The sequence below is a fragment of the Hyla sarda genome, chromosome 6 (assembly GCF_029499605.1).
Source record: "Hyla sarda isolate aHylSar1 chromosome 6, aHylSar1.hap1, whole genome shotgun sequence".
Lineage (NCBI taxonomy): Eukaryota > Metazoa > Chordata > Amphibia > Anura > Hylidae > Hyla > Hyla sarda.
The window spans coordinates 43178438-43196604 of record NC_079194.1 but is presented as its reverse complement, the minus strand read 5'-3'; the positions used below and the strand labels follow the sequence as shown (position 1 = coordinate 43196604).

General features: G+C 46.2%; 1 protein-coding gene and 1 long non-coding RNA gene across 2 annotated transcripts in view; both read right to left on the bottom strand.

Moving 5' to 3' along the window:
* LOC130275504 (DNA-directed RNA polymerase II subunit RPB1-like) overlaps positions 1-18167 on the bottom strand; it is an 88220-nt gene that overhangs the window by 48279 nt on the left and 21774 nt on the right. The window lies entirely within an intron of this gene.
* LOC130275507 (uncharacterized) lies at positions 10722-14660 on the bottom strand. The gene is made up of 3 exons (XR_008844804.1): positions 14604-14660; positions 13310-13373; positions 10722-10761 (listed from the first exon to the last, which is right to left on the bottom strand). It is a non-coding gene; the product is annotated as an uncharacterized LOC130275507 (long non-coding RNA).

The window sequence follows — 18167 nt, the reverse complement described above, 5'->3', positions numbered from 1 at the left end:
TTTAATTAGTATATCGTCTATGGACAGCTTTATATATAACACAACCATATCTCAGGTACAGAGATTAGGAACATTCCAAAGTTAACGAGTAAAAAGGTAGCAGAAAGGGGAACATTGGTAACAGCAGTGTTGAGGAGTGTACATGGGTGGCAGAGTGGTTTAGAGGAGTGTGCATGGGTGATAGATGGGTGTACATGGGTGACAGGGGGCGTAGGGGGTGACAGAGGGGTGTACATGGGTGACAGAGGTGTTGGGGGTGTAGAGGAGTGTACGTGGGTGACAGAGGAGCGCAGAGTAGTATACATGGATAACAGAAGGGTGTAGGGGTGTACATTGGTGATAGAGGGGTGTAGAGGGGTGTACATGGGTGACAGAGCGGTGTAGAGGAGTGTACATGGGTGACAGAGGGGTGTAGAGGAGTGTACATGGGTGACAGAGGATCATAGAGTAGTGTACATGGGTGACAGGGGGACGTAGGGGGTGAAAGAGGGGTGTACGGGGTGATAGAAGGGTGTACATAGGTGACAGAGGTGTGTTGGGGGTGTAGAGATGTGTACTTGGGTGGCAGAGTGGTTTAGAGGAGTGTATATGAGTGATAGATGGGTGTAAATGGGTGAAAGGGGGCATAGGGGGTCACAGAGTGGTGTACATTGGTGACAGAGAGGTGTTGGGGGTGTAGAGGAGTGTACGTGGGTGACAGAGGAGCGCAGAGTAGTATACATGGATAACAGAAGGGTGTAGGAGTGTACATTGGTGATAGAGGGGAGTAGAGGAGTGTACATGGGTGACAGAGGAGTGTAGAGGAGTGTAAATGGGTAACAGATGGGTGTAGAGGGGTGTACATGGGTGACAGAGGGGTGTAGAGGAGTGTACATGGGTGACAGAGGTGTGTAGAGGAGTGTACATGGGTGACAGAGGGGTGTAGAGGAGTGTACATGGGTAACAGAGGAGTGTACAGAGGCCTACATTACCATTACTTGATTAACTGTTGTATATTATATAAAACATTTAGATAAAATATTTTACAAAAATATACATTATATTTTAAGTTCCTTTTTCCACTCCTTTTTCCATAATTCCTGAGTTAAGTAGTTCTGGCCCTAGAGTGTTATATATATATTAGCGTCTGTAGCATGTATCAGGAACATGTTATCATACCTGTGTCTTTTTTTTACAGATGACTGATGCCCGGTAAAAAGGTGAACGTGACAAATACCCCCGTCAGCTGCAAGAAAGGAACCACGAAACAGGTAATTAATATTTATATTAATTACTGATCACAATCAGGCTAGATGTAAAATCTAGACCTGCAGACATGTCATAGTCTTTCCCGTATACATGAAGATATATGTGTTTTTAATAAGTATATCGTCTATGGACAGCTTTATATATAAGACAACCATATCTCAGGTACAGAGATTAGGAACATTCCAAAGTTGATGAGTAAAAAGGTAGCAGAAAGGGGAACATTGGTAACAGCAGTGTCGAGGAGTGTACATGGGTGGCAGAGTGGTTTAGAGGAGTGTACATGAGTGATAGATGGGTGTACATGGGTGACAAGGGGCGTAGGGGGTGACAGAGGGGTGTACATGGGTGACAGAGGTGTTGGGTGTGTAGAGGAGTGTACATGGGTAATAGGGGAGCATAGAGGAGTGTACATGGTAACAGAGGAGTGTAGAGGAGTGTACATGGGTGTCAGAGGGGTGTAGAGGAGTGTACATGGGTGACAGAGGAGCGTAGAGGAGTGTACATCGGTAACAGAGGAGTGTACATGGGTGACAGGGGGACGTAGGGGGTAAAAGAGGGGTGTACGGGGTGATAGAGGGGTGTACATAGGTGACAGAGGGGTGTTGGGGGTGTAGAGGTGTGTACATTGGTGGCAGAGTGGTTCAGAGGAGTGTATATGAGTGATAGATGAGTGTAAATGGGTGAAAGGGGGCCTAGGGGGTGACAGAGTGGTGTACATTGGTGACAGAGAGGTGTTGGGGGTGTAGAGGAGTGTATGTGGGTGACAGAGGAGTGCAGAGTAGTATACATGGATAACAGAAGGGTGTAGGGGTGTACATTGGTGATAGAGGGGTGTAGAGGAGTGTACATGGGTGACGGAAAAGTGTAAATGGGTAACAGATGGGTGTAGAGGGGTGTACATGGGTGACAGAGGGGTGTAGAGGAGTGTACATGGGTGACAGAGGGGTGTAGAGGAGTGTTCATGGGTGACAGAGGGGTGTAGAGGAGTGTACATGGGTGACAGAGGATCATAGAGTAGTGTACATTTGTGACAGGGGGACGTAGGGGGTGAAATAGGGGTGTACGGGGTGATAAAAGGGTGTACACAGGTGACAGAGGAGTGTTGGGGGTGTAGAGATGTGTACATGGGTGGCATAGTGGTTTAGAGGAGTGTATATGAGTGATAGATGGGTGTAAATGGGTGAAAGGGGGCGTAGGGGGTGACAGAGTGGTGTACATTGGTGACAAAGAGGTGTTCGGGGTGTAGAGGAGTGTACGTGGGTGACAGAGGAGCGCAGAGTAGTATACATGAATAACAGAAGGGTGTAGGGGTGTACATTGGTGATAGTAGGGTGTAGAGGAGTGTACATGGGTGACGGAGGAGCTTAGAGGAGTGTAAATGGGTAACAGATGGGTGTAGAGGGGTGTACATGGGTGGCAGAGTGGTTTAGAAGAGTGTATATGAGTGATAGATGGGTGTAAATGGGTGAAAGGGGGCGTAGGTGGTGACAGAGTGGTGTACATTGGTGACAAAGAGGTGTTCGGGGTGTAGAGGAGTGTACGTGGGTGACAGAGGAGCGCAGAGTAGTATACATGGATAACAGAAGGGTGTAGGGGTGTACATTGGTGATAGCAGGGTGTAGAGGAGTGTACATGGTTGACGGAGGAGCTTAGAGGAGTGTAAATGGGTAACAGATGGGTGTAGAGGGGTGTACATGGGTGACAGAGGGGTGTAGAGGAGTGTACATGGGTGACAGAGGGGTGTAGAGGAGTGTACATGGGTGACAGAGGATCGTAGAGTAGTGCACATGGGTGACAGGGGGACGTAGGGGGTGAAAGAGGGGTGTACGGGGTGATAGAAGGGTGTACGTAGGTGACAGAGGGGTGTTGGGGGTGTAGAGATGTGTACATGGGTGGCAGAGTGGTTTAGAGGAGTGTATATGAGTGATAGATGGGTGTAAATGGGTGAAAGGGGGCGTAGGGGGTGACAGAGTGGTGTACATTGGTGACAAAGAGGTGTTCGGGGTGTAGAGGAGTGTACGTGGGTGACAGAGGAGCGCAGAGTAGTATACATGAATAACAGAAGGGTGTAGGGGTGTACATTGGTGATAGCAGGGTGTAGAGGAGTGTACATGGGTGACGGAGGAGCTTAGAGGAGTGTAAATGGGTAACAGATGGGTGTAGAGGGGTGTACATGGGTGGCAGAGTGGTTTAGAAGAGTGTATATGAGTGATAGATGGGTGTAAATGGGTGAAAGGGGGCGTAGGTGGTGACAGAGTGGTGTACATTGGTGACAAAGAGGTGTTCGGGGTGTAGAGGAGTGTACGTGGGTGACAGAGGAGCGCAGAGTAGTATACATGGATAACAGAAGGGTGTAGGGGTGTACATTGGTGATAGCAGGGTGTAGAGGAGTGTACATGGTTGACGGAGGAGCTTAGAGGAGTGTAAATGGGTAACAGATGGGTGTAGAGGGGTGTACATGGGTGACAGAGGGGTGTAGAGGAGTGTACATGGGTGACAGAGGATCGTAGAGTAGTGCACATGGGTGACAGGGGGACGTAGGGGGTGAAAGAGGGGTGTACGGGGTGATAGAAGGGTGTACGTAGGTGACAGAGGGGTGTTGGGGGTGTAGAGATGTGTACATGGGTGGCAGAGTGGTTTAGAGGAGTGTATATGAGTGATAGATGGGTGTAAATGGGTGAAAGGGGGCGTAGGGGTGACAGAGTGGTGTACATTGGTGACAGAGAGATGTTGGGGGTTTAGAGGAGTGTAGGTGGGTGACAGAGGAGCGCAGAGTAGTATACATGGATAACAGAAGGGTGTAGGGGTGTACATTGGTGATAGAAGGGTGTAGAGGAGTGTACATGGGTGACGGAGGAGCTTAGAGGAGTGTAAATGGGTAACAGATGGGTGTAGAGGGGTGTACATGGGTGACAAAGCGGTGTAGAGGAGTGTACATGGGTGACAGAGGGGTGTAGAGGAGTGTACATGGGTGACAGAGGGGTGTGGAGGAGTGTACATGGATGACAGAGGGGTGTAGAGGAGTGTACATGGGTAACAGAGGAGTGAAGAGGAGTGTACAGAGCCCTACATTACCATTACTTGATTAACTGTTGTTTATTATATAAAACATTTAGATAAAATATTTTACAAAAATATACATTATATTTAAAGTTTCTTTTTCCACTCCTTTTTGCATAATTCCTGAGATAAGTAGTTCTGGCCCTAGAGTGTTATATATATTAGCGTCTGTAGCATGTATCAGGAACATGTTATCATACCTGTGTCTTTTTTACAGATGACTGATGCCCGGTGAAAAGATGAACGTGACATATACCCCCGTCAGCTGCAAGAAAGGAACCACGAAACAGGTAATTAATATTTATATTACTTACTGATAACAATCAGGCTAGATGTAAAATCTAGACCTGCAGACATGTCATAGTCTTTCCCGTATACATGAAGATTTATGTGTTTTTAATAAGTATATCGTCTATGGACAGCTTTATATATAACACAAGCATATCTCAGGTACAGAGATTAGGAGCATTCCAAAGTTGACGAGTAAAAAGGTAGCAGAAAGGTGAACATGGGTAACAGGAGTGTCGAGGAGTGTACATGGGTGATAGATGGGTGTACATGGGTAACAGTGGGCGTAGGGAGTGACAGAGGGGTGTACATGGGTGACAGAGGAGCTTAGAGGAGTGTAAATGGGTAACAGATGGGTGTAGAGGGGTGTACATGGGTGACAGAGCGGTGTAGAGGAGTGTACATGGGTGACAGAGGGGTGTAGAGGAGTGTACATGGGTGACAGAGGGGTGTAGAGGAGTGTACATGGGTGACAGAGGATCATAGAGTAGTGTACATGGGTGACAAGGGGACATAGGGGGTGAAAGAGGGGTGTACGGGGTGATAGAAGGGTGTACATAGGTGAAAGAGGGGTGTTGGGGGTGTAGAGATGTGTACATGGGTGGCAGAGTGGTTTAGAGGAGTGTATATGAGTGATAGATGGGTGTAAATGGGTGACAGGGGGCGAAGGGGGTGAAAGAGTGGTGTACATTGGTGACAGAGAGGTGTTGGGGATGTAGAGGAGTGTACGTGGGTGACAGAGGAGCGCAGAGCAGTATACATGGATAACAGAAGGGTGTAGGGGTGTACATTGGTGATAGAAGGGTGTAGAGGAGTGTACATGGGTGACGGAGGAGCTTAGAGGAGTGTAAATGGGTAACAGATGGGTGTAGAGGGGTGTACATGGGTGACAGAGGGGTGTAGAGGAGTGTACATGGGTGACAGAGGGGTGTAGAGGAGTGTACATGGGTGACAGAGGGGTGTAGAGGAGCGTACATGGGTGACAGAGGGGTGTTGAGGAGTGTACATGGGTAACAGAGGAGTGTAGAGAAGTGTACAGAGGCCTACATTACCATTACTTGATTAACTGTTGTATATTATATAAAACATTTAGATAAAATATTTTACAAAAATATACATTATATTTTAAGTTCCTTTTTCCACTCCTTTTTCCATAATTCCTGAGTTAAGCAGTTCTGGCTCTAGAGTGTTATATATATTAGCGTCTGTAGCATATATCAGGAACATGTTATCATACCTGTGTCTTTTTTTACAGATGACTGATGCCCGGTGAAAAGGTGAACGTGACATATACCCCCGTCAGCTGCAAGAAAGGAACCACGAAACAGGTAATTAATATTTATATTAGTTACTGATAACAATCAGGCTAGATGTAAAATCTAGACCTGCAGACATGTCATAGTCTTTCCCGTATACATGAAGATATATGTGTTTTTAATAAGTATATCGTCTATGGACAGCTTCTTATATAACACAACCATATCTCAGGTACAGATATTAGGAACATTCCAAAGTTGATGATTAAAAAGGTAGCAGAAAGGGGAACATTGGTAACAGCAGTGTCGAGGAGTGTACATGGGTAGCAGAGTGGTTTAGAGGAGTGTACATGGGTGATAGATGGGTGTACATGGGTGACAGGGGGCGTAAGTGGTGACAGAGGGGTGTACATGGGTGACAGAGGTGTTGGGTGTGTAGAGGAGTGTACATGGGTAATAGGGGAGCATAGAGGAGTGTACATGGGTAACAGAGGAGTGTACATGGGTGACAGGGGGACGTAGGGGGTGGAAGAGGGGTGTACGGGGTGATAGAGGGCTGTACATAGGTGACAGAGGGGTGTTGGGGGTGTAGAGGTGTGTACATGGGTGGCAGAGTGGTTCAGAGGAGTGTATATGAGTGATAGATGGATGTAAATGGGTGAAAGGGGGCGTAGGGGGTGACAGAGTGGTGTACATTGGTGACAGAGAGGTGTTGGGGGTGTAGAGGAGTGTACGTGGGTGACAGAGGAGCGCAGAGTAGTATACATGGATAACAGAAGGGTGTAGGGGTGTACATTGGTGATAGAGGGGTGTAGAGGAGTGCACATGGGTGACGGAGGAGCTTAGAGGAGTGTAAATGGGTAACAGATGGGTGTAGAGGGTTGTACATGGGTGACAGAGGGGTGTAGAGGAGTGTACATGGGTTACAGAGGGCTGTAGATGAGTGTACATGGGTGACAGAGGGGTGTAGAGGAGTGTACATGGGTGACAGAGGATCATAGAATAGTGTACATGGGTAACAGGGGGACGTAGGGGGTGAAAGAGGGGTGTACGGGGTGATAGAAGGGGGTACATAGGTGACAGAGGGGTGTTGGGGGTGTAGAGATGTGTACATGGGTGGCAGAGTGGTTTAGAGGAGTGTATATGAGTGATAGATGGGTGTAAATGGGTGAAAGGGGGTGACAGAGTGGTGTACAATGGTGACAGAGAGGTGTTGGGGGTGTAGAGGAGTGTACGTGGGTGACAGAGGAGAGCAGAGTAGTATACATGGATAACAGAAGGGTGTAGGGGTGTACATTGGTGATAGAAGGGTGTAGAGGAGTGAACATGGGTGACGGAGGAGCTTAGAGGAGTGTAAATGGGTAACAGATGGGTGTAGAGGGGTGTACATGGGTGACAGAGGGGTGTAGAGGATTGGACATGGGTGACAGAGGGGTGTAGAGGAGTGTACATGGGTGGCAGAGGATCGTAGAGTAGTGTACATGGGTGACAGGGGGACGTAGGGGCTGAAAGAGGGGTGTACGGGGTGATAGAAGGGTGTACGTAGGTGACAGAGGGGTGTTGGGGATGTAGAGATGTGTACATGGGTGGCAGAGTGGTTTAGAGGAGTGTATATGAGTGATAGATGGGTGTAAATGGGTGAAAGGGGGCGTAGGGGGTGACAGAGTGGTGTACATTGGTGACAGAGAGGTGTTGGGGGTGTAGAGGAGTGTACGTGGGTGACAGGGGAGCGCAGAGTAATATACATGGATAACAGAAGGGTGTAGGGGTGTACATTGGTGATGGAAGGGTGTAGAGGAGTGTACATGGGTGACGGAGGAGCTTAGAGGAGTGTAAATGGGTAACAGATGGGTGTAGAGGAGAGTACATGGGTGACAGAGCGGTGTAGAGGAGTGTACATGGGTGACAGAGGGGTGTAGAGGAGTGTACATGGGTGACAAAGGAGGGTAGAGGAGCGTACATGAGTGACAGAGGGGTATAGAGGAGTGTACATGGGTAACAGAGGAGTGTAGAGGAGTGTACAGAGGCCTACAGTACCATTGCTTGATTAACTGTTGTATATTATATAAAACAGTTAGATAAAATATTTTACAAAAATATACATTATATTTTAAGTTCCTTTTTCCACTCCTTTTTCCATAATTCCTGAGTTAAGTAGTTCTGGCCCTAGAGTGTTATATATATTAGCGTCTGTAGCATGTATCAGGAACATGTTATCATACCTGTGTCTTTTTTACAGAGGACTGATGCCCGGTGAAAAGGTGAACGTGACATATACCCCCGTCAGCTGCAAGAAAGGAACCACGAAACAGGTAATTAATATTTATATTAATTACTGATAACAATCAGGCTAGATGTAAAATCTAGACCTGCAGACATGTCATAGTCTTTCCCGTATACATGAAGATATATGTGTTTTTAATAAGTATATCGTCTATGGACAGCTTCTTATATAACACAACCATATCTCAGGTACAGAGATTAGGAACATTCCAAAGTTGACTAGTAAAAAAGTAGCAGAAAGGGGAACATGGATAACTGGAGTGTTGAGGAGTGTACATGGGTGGCAGAGTGGTTTAGAGGAGTGTACTTGGGTGATAGATGGGTGTACATGGGTGACAGGGGGTGTAGGGTGTGACAGAGGGGTGTACATGTGTGACAGAGGTGTTGGGTGTGTAGAGGAGTGTACATGGGTGATAGAGGAGCATAGGGGAGTTTACATGGCAACAGAGGAGTGTAGAGGAGTGTACATGGGCGTCAGAGGGGTGTAGAGGAGTGTACATGGGTGACAGAGGAGCGTAGAGGAGTGTACATGGGTAACAGAGGAGTATACATGGGTGACAGGGGGACGTAGGGGGTGAAAAAGGGTTGTAAGGGGTGATTGAGGGGTGTACATAGGTGACAGAGGGGTGTTGAGGGTGTAGAGGAGTGTACATGGGTGACAGAGGATCGTAGAGTAGTCTACATGGGTGACAGGGGGACGTAGGGGGTGAAAGAGGGGTGTACGGGGTGATAGAAGGGTGTACATAGGTGACAGAGGGGTGTTGGGGGTGTAGAGATGTGTACATGGGTGGCAGAGTGGTTTAGAGGAGTGTATATGAGTGATAGATGGGTGTTAATGGGTGAAAGGGGGCGTATGGGGGTGACAGAGTGGTGTACATTGGTGACAGAGAGGTGTTGGGGGTGTAGAGGAGTGTACGTGGGTGACAGAGGAGCGCAGAGTAGTATACATGGACAACAAGGGTGTAGGGGTGTACAATGGTGATAGAGGGGTGTAGAGGAGTGTACATGGGTGACGGAGGAGCTTAGAGGAGTGTCAATGGGTAACAGATGGGTGTAAAGGGGTGTACATGGTTGACAGAGTGGTGTAGAGGAGTGTACATGTGTGACAGAGGGGTGTAGAGGAGTGTACATGGGTGACAGAGGGGTGTAGATGAGTGTAAATGGGTGACAGAGGGGTGTAGAAGAGTGTACATGGGTAACAGAGGAGTGTACAGAGGCCTACATTACCGTTACTTGATTAACTATTGTATATTATAGAAAACATTTAGTTAAAATATTTTACCAAAATATGCATTATATTTTAAGTTCCTTTTTCCACTCCTTTTTCCATAATTCCTGAGATAAGTAGTTTTGGCCCTAGATTGTTAAATCTAGACCTGCAGACATGTCATAGTCTTTCCCGTATACATGAAGATATATGTGTTTTTAATAAGTATATCGTCTATGGACAGCTTTATATATAACACAACCATATCTCAGGTAAAGAGATTAGGAACATTCCAAAGTTGACGAGTAAAAAGGTAGCAGAAAGGTGAACATGGGTAACAGGAGTGTCGAGGAGTGTACATGGGTGGCAGAGTGGTTTAGAGAAGTGTACATGGGTGATAGATGGATGTACATGGGTGACAGGGGACGTAGGGGGTGACAGAGGGGTGTACATGGGTGACAGAGGTGTTGGGTGTGTAGAGGAGTGTACATGGAAAATAGGGGAGCATAGAGGAGTGTACATGGTAACAGAGGAGTGTAGAGGAGTGTACATGGGTGTCAGAGGGGTGTAGAGGAGTGTACATGGGTGACAGAGGAGCGTAGAGGAGTGTTCATGGGTAACAGAGGAGTGTACATGGGTGACAGGGGGACGTAGGGGGTGAAAGAGGGGTGTACGGGGTGATAGAGGGGTGTTGGGGGTGTAGAGGTGTGTACATGGGTGGTAGAGTGGTTCAGAGGAGTGTATATGAGTGATAGATGGGTGTAAATGGGTGAAAGGGGGCGTAGGGGGTGACAGAGTGGTGTACATTGGTGACAGATAGGTGTTGGGGGTGTAGAGGAGTGTATGTGGGTGACAGAGGAGCACAGAGTAGTATACATGGATAACAGAAGGGTGTAGGGGTGTACATTGGTGATAGAGGGGTGTAGAGGAGTGTACATGGGTGACGGAGGAGCTTAGAGGAGTGTAAATGTGTAACAGATGGGTGTAGAGGGGTGTACATGGGTGACAGAGGGGTGTAGAGGAGTGTACATGGGTGACAGAGGGGTGTAGAGGAGTGTACATGGGTGATAAAGGAGTGTAGAGGAGCGTACATGGGTGACAGAGGGGTATAGAGGAGTGTACATGGGTAACAGGGGAGTGTAGAGGAGTGTACAGAGGCCTATATTTCCATTACTTGATTAACTGTTGTATATTATATAAAACATTTAGATAAAATATTTTACTAAAATATTCATTATATTTTAAGTTCCTTTTTCCAGTCCTTTTTCCATAATTCCTGAGTTAAGTAGTTCTGGCCCTAGAGTGTTATATATATTAGTGTCTGTAGCATGTATCAGGAACATGTTATCATACCTGTGTCTTTTTTTACAGATGACTGATGCCCGGTGAAAAGGTCAACGTGACGTATACCCCCGTTAGCTGCAAGAAAGGAACCACGAAACAGGTAATTAATATTTATATTAATTACTGATAACAATCAGGCTAGATGTAAAATCTAGACCTGCAGACATGTCATAGTCTTTCCCGTATACATGAAGATATATGTGTTTTTAATAAGTATATCGTCTATGGACAGCTTTATATATAACACAACCATATCTCAGGTACAGAGATTTGGAACATTCCAAAGTTGACGAGTAAAAAGGTAGCACAAAGGGGAACATGGGTAACAGGAGTGTCGAGGAGTGTACATGGGTGGCAGAGTGGTTTAGAGGAGTGTACATGGGTGATAGATGGGTGTACATGGGAGACAGGGGGCATAGGGGGTGACACAGGGGTGTACATGGGTGACAGAGGTGTTGGGTGTGTAGAGGAGTGTACATGGGTGATAGAGGAGCGTAGAGGAGTGTACATGGTAACAGAGGAGTGTAGAGGAGTGTACATGGGTGACAGAGGATCGTAGAGTAGTGTACATGGGTGACAGGGGGACGTAGGGGGTGAAAGAGGGGTGTACGGGGTGATAGAAGGGTGTACATAGGTGACAGAGGGGTGTTGGGGGTGTAGAGATGTGATAGAGGAGCGTATAGTAGTGTACATGGTAACAGAGGAGTGTAGAGGAGTGTACATGGGTGTCAGAGGGGTGTAGAGGAGTGTACATTGGTGACGGAGGATCGTAGAGTAGTGTACATGGGTGACAGGGTGACGTAGGGGGTGAAAGAGGGGTGTACGGGGTTTTAGAAGGGTGTACATAGGTGACAGAGGGGTGTTGGGGGTGTAGAGATGTGTACATGGGTGGCAGAGTGGTTTAGAGGAGTGTATATGAGTGATAGATGGGTGTAAATGGGTGAAAGGGGGCCTAGGGGGTGTCAGAGTGGTGTACATTGGTGACAGAGAGGTGTTTGGGGTGTAGAGGAGTGTATGTGGGTGACAGAGGAGTGCAGAGTAGTATACATGGCTAACAGAAGGGTGTAGGGGTGTACATTGGTGATAGAGGGGTGTAGAGGAGTGTACATGGGTGACGGAGGAGCGTAGAGGAGTGTAAATGGGTAACAGATGGTTGTAGAGGGGTGTACATGGGTGACAGAGGGGTGTAGAGGAGTGTACATGGGTGACAGATGGGTGTAGAGGAGTGTACATGGGTAACAGAGGAGTGTAGAGGAGTGTACAGAGGACTACATTACCATTACTTGATTAACTGTTGTATATTATATAAAATATTTTACGAAAATATATATTATATTTTAAGTTCCTTTTTCCACTCCTTTTTCCATAATTCCTGAGATAAGTAGTTCCGGCCCTAGAGTGTTATATATATTAGCGTCTGTAGCATGTATCAGGAACATGTTATCAAACCTGTGTCTTTTTTACAGAGGACTGATGCCCGGTGAAAAGGTGAACGTGTCATATACCCCGTCAGCTGCAAGAAAGGAACCACGAAACAGGTAATTAATATTTATATTAATTACTGATAACAATCAGGCTAGATGTAAAATCTAGACCTGCAGACATGTCATAGTCTTTCCCGTATCGATGAAGATATATGTGTTTTTAATAAGTATATCGTCTATGGACAGCTTTATATATAACACAACCATATCTCAGGTACAGAGATTAGGAACATTCATGATCCTTATTCTCTGTTTTTTATTTGTAGGAATCCCCTTTTTCAATATTTAATAGAAGTTTACTTTAGACCAGTGTTTCCCAAACTTTTTCGCCTCGGGGCACCCCTTGGAAAAAACTATTTTCGCAGGGAACCCATACCAAAGTGGACGGGTAAAAAGGTAGCAGAAAGGTGAACATGGGTAACATGAGTGTTGAGGAGTGAACATGGGTGGCAGAGTGGTTTAGAGGAGTGTAAATGGGTGATAGATGGGTGTACATGGGTGACAGGGGGTGTATGGGGTGACAGAGGGGTGTACATGGGTGACTGAGGTGTGTTGGGGGTGTAAGGATGTGTACATGGGTGGCAGAGTGGTTAAGAGGAGTGTATATGAGTGATAGATGGGTGTAAATGGGTGAAAGGGGGCGTAGGGGGTGACAGAGTGGTGTACATTGGTGACAGAGAGGTGTTGGGGGTGTAGAGGAGTGTACGTGGGTGACAGAGTAGCGCAGAGTAATATACATAGATAACAGAAGGGTGTAGGGGTGTACATTGGTGACAGAGGGGTGTAGAATAGTGTACATGGGTGACGGAGGAGCGTAGAGGAGTGTAAATGGGTAACAGATGGGTGTAGAGGGGTGTACATGGGTGACAGAGGGGTGTAGAGGAGTGTACATGGGTGACAGAGGGGTGTAGAGGAGTGTACATGGGTAACAGAGGAGTGTAGAGGAGTGTACAGAGAACTACATTACCATTACTTGATTAACTGTTGTATATTATATAAAATATTTAACGAAAATATATATTATAGTTTAAGTTCCTTTTTCCACTCCTTTTTCCATAATTCCTGAGATAAGTAGTTCCGGCCCTAGAGTGTTATATATATTAGCGTCTGTAGCATGTATCAGGAACATGTTATCAAACCTGTGTCTTTTTTACAGAGGACTGATGCCCGGTGAAAAGGTGAACGTGTCATACACCCCGTCAGCTGCAAGAAAGGAACCACGAAACAGGTAATTAATATTTATATTAATTACTGATAACATCAGGCTAGATGTAAAATCTAGACCTGCAGACATGTCATAGTCTTTCTCGTATACATGAAGATATATGTGTTTTTAATAAGTATATCGTCTATGGACAGCTTTATATATAACACAACCATATCTCAGGTACAGAGATTAGGAACATTCCAAAGTTGGCGAGTATAAAGGTAGCAGAAAGGTGAACATGGGTAGCAGGAGTGTAGAGGAGTGTACATGGGTGTGAGAGGGGTGTAGAGGAGTGTACATGGGTGACAGAGGAGCGTAGAGGAGTGTAAATGGGTAACAGAGGAGTATACATGGGTGACAGGGGGACGTAGGGGGTGAAAGAGGGGTGTAAGGGGTGATAGAGGGGTGTACATAGGTGACAGAGGGGTGTTGGGGGTGTAGAGGAGTGTACATGGGTGACAGAGGATCGTAGAGTAGCGTACATGGGTGACAGGGGGACGTAGGGGGTTAAAGAGGGTTGTACGGGGTGATAGAAGGGTGTACATAGGCGAAAGAGGTGTGTTGGGGATGTAGAGATGTGTACATGGGTGGCAGAGTGGTTTAGAGGAGTGTATATGAGTGATAGATGGGTGTAAATGGGTGAAAGGGGGCATAGGGGGGTGACAGAGTGGTGTACATTGGTGACAGAGAGGTGTTGGGGGTGTAGATTAGTGTACGTGGGTGACAGAGGAGCGCAGAGTAGTATACATTGATAAAAGAAGTTTTTAGGGGTGTACAATGGTGATAGAGGGGTTTAGAGGAGTGTACATGGGTGACGGAGGAGCTTAGAGGAGTGTCAATGGGTAACAGATGGGTGTAGAGGGGTGTACATGGTTGACAGAGCGGTGAAGAGGAGTGAACATGTGTAACAGAGGGGTGTAGAGGAGTGTACATGGGTGACAGAGGGGTGTAGAGGAGTGTACATTGGTGACAGAGGGGTGTAGAGGAGTGTACATGGGTAACAGAGGAGTGTAGAGGAGTGTACAGAGGCCTACATCACCATTACTTGATTAACTGTTGTATATTATATAAAACATTTAGATAAAATATTTTACAAAAATATACATTATATTTTAAGTTCCTTTTTCCACTCCTTTTTCCATAATTCCTGAGTTAAGTAGTTCTGGCCCTAGAGTGTTATATATATATTAGCGTCTGTAGCATGTATCAGGAACATGTTATCATACCTGTGTCTTTTTTTACAGATGACTGATGACCAGTGAAAAGGTGAACGTGACATATACCCCCGTCAGCTGCGAGAAAGGAACCACAAAACAGGTAATTAATATTTATATTAATTACTGATAACAATCAGGCTAGATGTAAAATTTAGACCTGCAGACATGTCATAGTCTTTCCCGTATACATGAAGATATATGTGTTTTTACTAAGTATATCGTCTATGGACATCTTTATATATAACACAACCATATCTCAGGTACAGAGATTAGGAACATTCCAAAGTTGACGAGCAAAAAGGTAGCAGAAAGGTGAACATGGGTAACAGGAGTGTTGAGGAGTGTACATGGGTGGCAGAGTGGTTTAGAGGAGTGTACATGGGTGATAGATTTGTGTACATGGGTGACAGGGGGCGTAGGGGGTGACAGAGGGGTGTACATGGGTGACAGAGGTAATGGGTGTGTAGAGGAGTGTACATGGGTGATAGGGGAGCATAGAGGAGTGTACATGGTAACAGAGGAGTGTAGAGGAGTGTACATGGGTGTCAGAGGGGTGTAGAGGAGTGTACATGGGTGACAGAGGAGCGTAGAGGAGTGTACATGGGTAACAGAGGAGTATACATGGGTGACAGGGGGACGTAGGGGGTGAAAGAGGGGTGTACGGGGTGATAGAGGGGTGTACATAGGTGACAGAGGGGTGTTGGGGGTGTAGAGGTGTGTAAATGGGTGGCAGAGTGGTTCAGAGGAGTGTATATGAGTGATAGATGGGTGTAAATGGATGAAAGGCGGCGTAGGGGGTGACAGAGTGGTGTACATTGGTGACAGAGAGGTGTTGGGGGTGTAGAGGAGTGTACGTGGGTGACAGAGGAGCGCAGAGTAGTATACATGGATAACAGAAGAGTGTAGGGGTGTACATTGGTGATAGAGGGGTGTAGAGGAGTGTACATGGGTGACGGAGGAGCTTAGAGGAGTGTAAATGGGTAACAGATGGGTGTAGAGGGGTGTACATGGGTGACAGAGTGGTGTAGAGGAGTGTACATGGGTGACAGAGGAGCGTAGAGGAGTGTACATGGGTAACAGAGGAGTATACATGGGTGACAGGGGGACGTAGGGGGTTGAAAGAGGGGTGTACGGGGTGATAGAGTGGTGTACATATGTGACAGAGGGGTGTTGGGGGTGTAGAGGTGTGTACATGGGTGGCAGAGTGGTTTAGAGCAGTGTATATGAGTGATAGATGGGTGTAAATGGGTGAAAGGGGGCGTAGGGGGTGATAGAGTGGTGTACATTGGTGACAGAGAGGTGTTGGGGGTGTAGAGGAGTGTACGTGGGTGACAGAGGAGCGCAGAGTAGTATACATGGATAACAGAAGGGTGTAGGGGTGTACATTGGTGATAGAAGGGTGTAGAGGAGTGTACATGGGTGACGGAAGAGCTTAGAGGAGTGTACATGGGTAACAGATGGGTGTAGAGGTGTGTACATGGGTGACAGAGCGGTGTAGAGGAGTGTACATGGGTGACAGAGGGGTGTAGAGGAGTGTACATGGGTGACAGAGGGGTGTAGAGGAATGTACATGGGTGACAGAGGGGTGTAGAGGAGTGTTCATGGGTAACAGAGGAGTGTATAGGAGTGTACAGAGGCCTACATTAACATTACTTGATTAACTGTTGTATATTATATAAAACATTTAGATAAAATATTTTACAAAAATACACATTATATTTTAAGTTCCTTTTTCCACTCCTTTTTCCATAATTCCTGAGATAAGTAGTTCTGTTCCTAGAGTGTTATATATATTAGCGTCTGTAGCATGTATCAGGAACATGTTATCATACCTGTGTCTTTTTTACAGAGGACTGATGCCCGGTGAAAAGGTGAACGTGTCACATACCCCCGTCAGCTGCAAGAAAGGAACCACGAAACAGATAATTAATATTTATATTAATTACTGATAACAATCAGGCTAGATGTAAAATCTAGACCTGCAGACATGTCATAGTCTTTCCCGTATACATGAAGATATATGTGTTTTTAATAAGTATATCGTCTATGGACAGCTGTATATATAACACAACCATATCTCAGGTACAGAGATTAGGAACATTCCAAAGTTGACGAGTAAAAAGTTAGCAGAAAGGTGAACATGGGTAACAGGAGTGTCGAGGAGTGTACATGGGTGATAGATGGGTGTACATGGGCGACAGTGGGCGTAGGGAGTGACAGAGGGGTGCACATGGGTGACAGAGAGGTGTTGGGTGTGTAGAGGAGTGTACATGGGTGATAGAGGAGCGTAGAGGAGTGTACATGGTAACAGAGGAGTGGTGTCAGAGGAGTGTAGAGGAGTGTACATGGGTGACATAGGATCAAAGAGTAGTGTACATGGGTGACAAGGGGACGTAGGGGGTGAAAGAGGGGTGTATGGGGTGATAGAGGGGTGTACATAGGTGACAGAGGGGTGTTGGCTGTGTAGAGGTGTGTACATGGGTGGCAGAGTGGTTCAGAGGAGTGTATATGAGTGATAGATGGGTGTAAATGGGTGAAAGGGGGCGTAGGGGGTGACAGAGTGGTGTATATTGGTGACAGAGAGGTGTTGGGGGTGTAGAGGAGTGTACGTGGGTGACAGAGGAGCGCAGAGTAGTATACATGGATAACAGAAGGGTGTAGGGGTGTACATTGGTGATAGAAGGGTGTAGAGGAGTGTACATGGGTGACGGAAGAGCTTAGAGGAGTGTACATGGGTAACAGATGGGTGTAGAGGTGTGTACATGGGTGACAGAGCGGTGTAGAGGAGTGTACATGGGTGACAGAGGGGTGTAGAGGAGTGTACATGGGTGACAGAGGGGTGTAGAGGAATGTACATGGGTGACAGAGGGGTGTAGAGGAGTGTTCATGGGTAACAGAGGAGTGTATAGGAGTGTACAGAGGCCTACATTAACATTACTTGATTAACTGTTGTATATTATATAAAACATTTAGATAAAATATTTTACAAAAATACACATTATATTTTAAGTTCCTTTTTCCACTCCTTTTTCCATAATTCCTGAGATAAGTAGTTCTGTTCCTAGAGTGTTATATATATTAGCGTCTGTAGCATGTATCAGGAACATGTTATCATACCTGTGTCTTTTTTACAGAGGACTGATGCCCGGTGAAAAGGTGAACGTGTCACATACCCCCGTCAGCTGCAAGAAAGGAACCACGAAACAGATAATTAATATTTATATTAATTACTGATAACAATCAGGCTAGATGTAAAATCTAGACCTGCAGACATGTCATAGTCTTTCCCGTATACATGAAGATATATGTGTTTTTAATAAGTATATCGTCTATGGACAGCTGTATATATAACACAACCATATCTCAGGTACAGAGATTAGGAACATTCCAAAGTTGACGAGTAAAAAGTTAGCAGAAAGGTGAACATGGGTAACAGGAGTGTCGAGGAGTGTACATGGGTGATAGATGGGTGTACATGGGCGACAGTGGGTGTAGGGAGTGACAGAGGGGTGCACATGGGTGACAGAGAGGTGTTGGGTGTGTAGAGGAGTGTACATGGGTGATAGAGGAGCG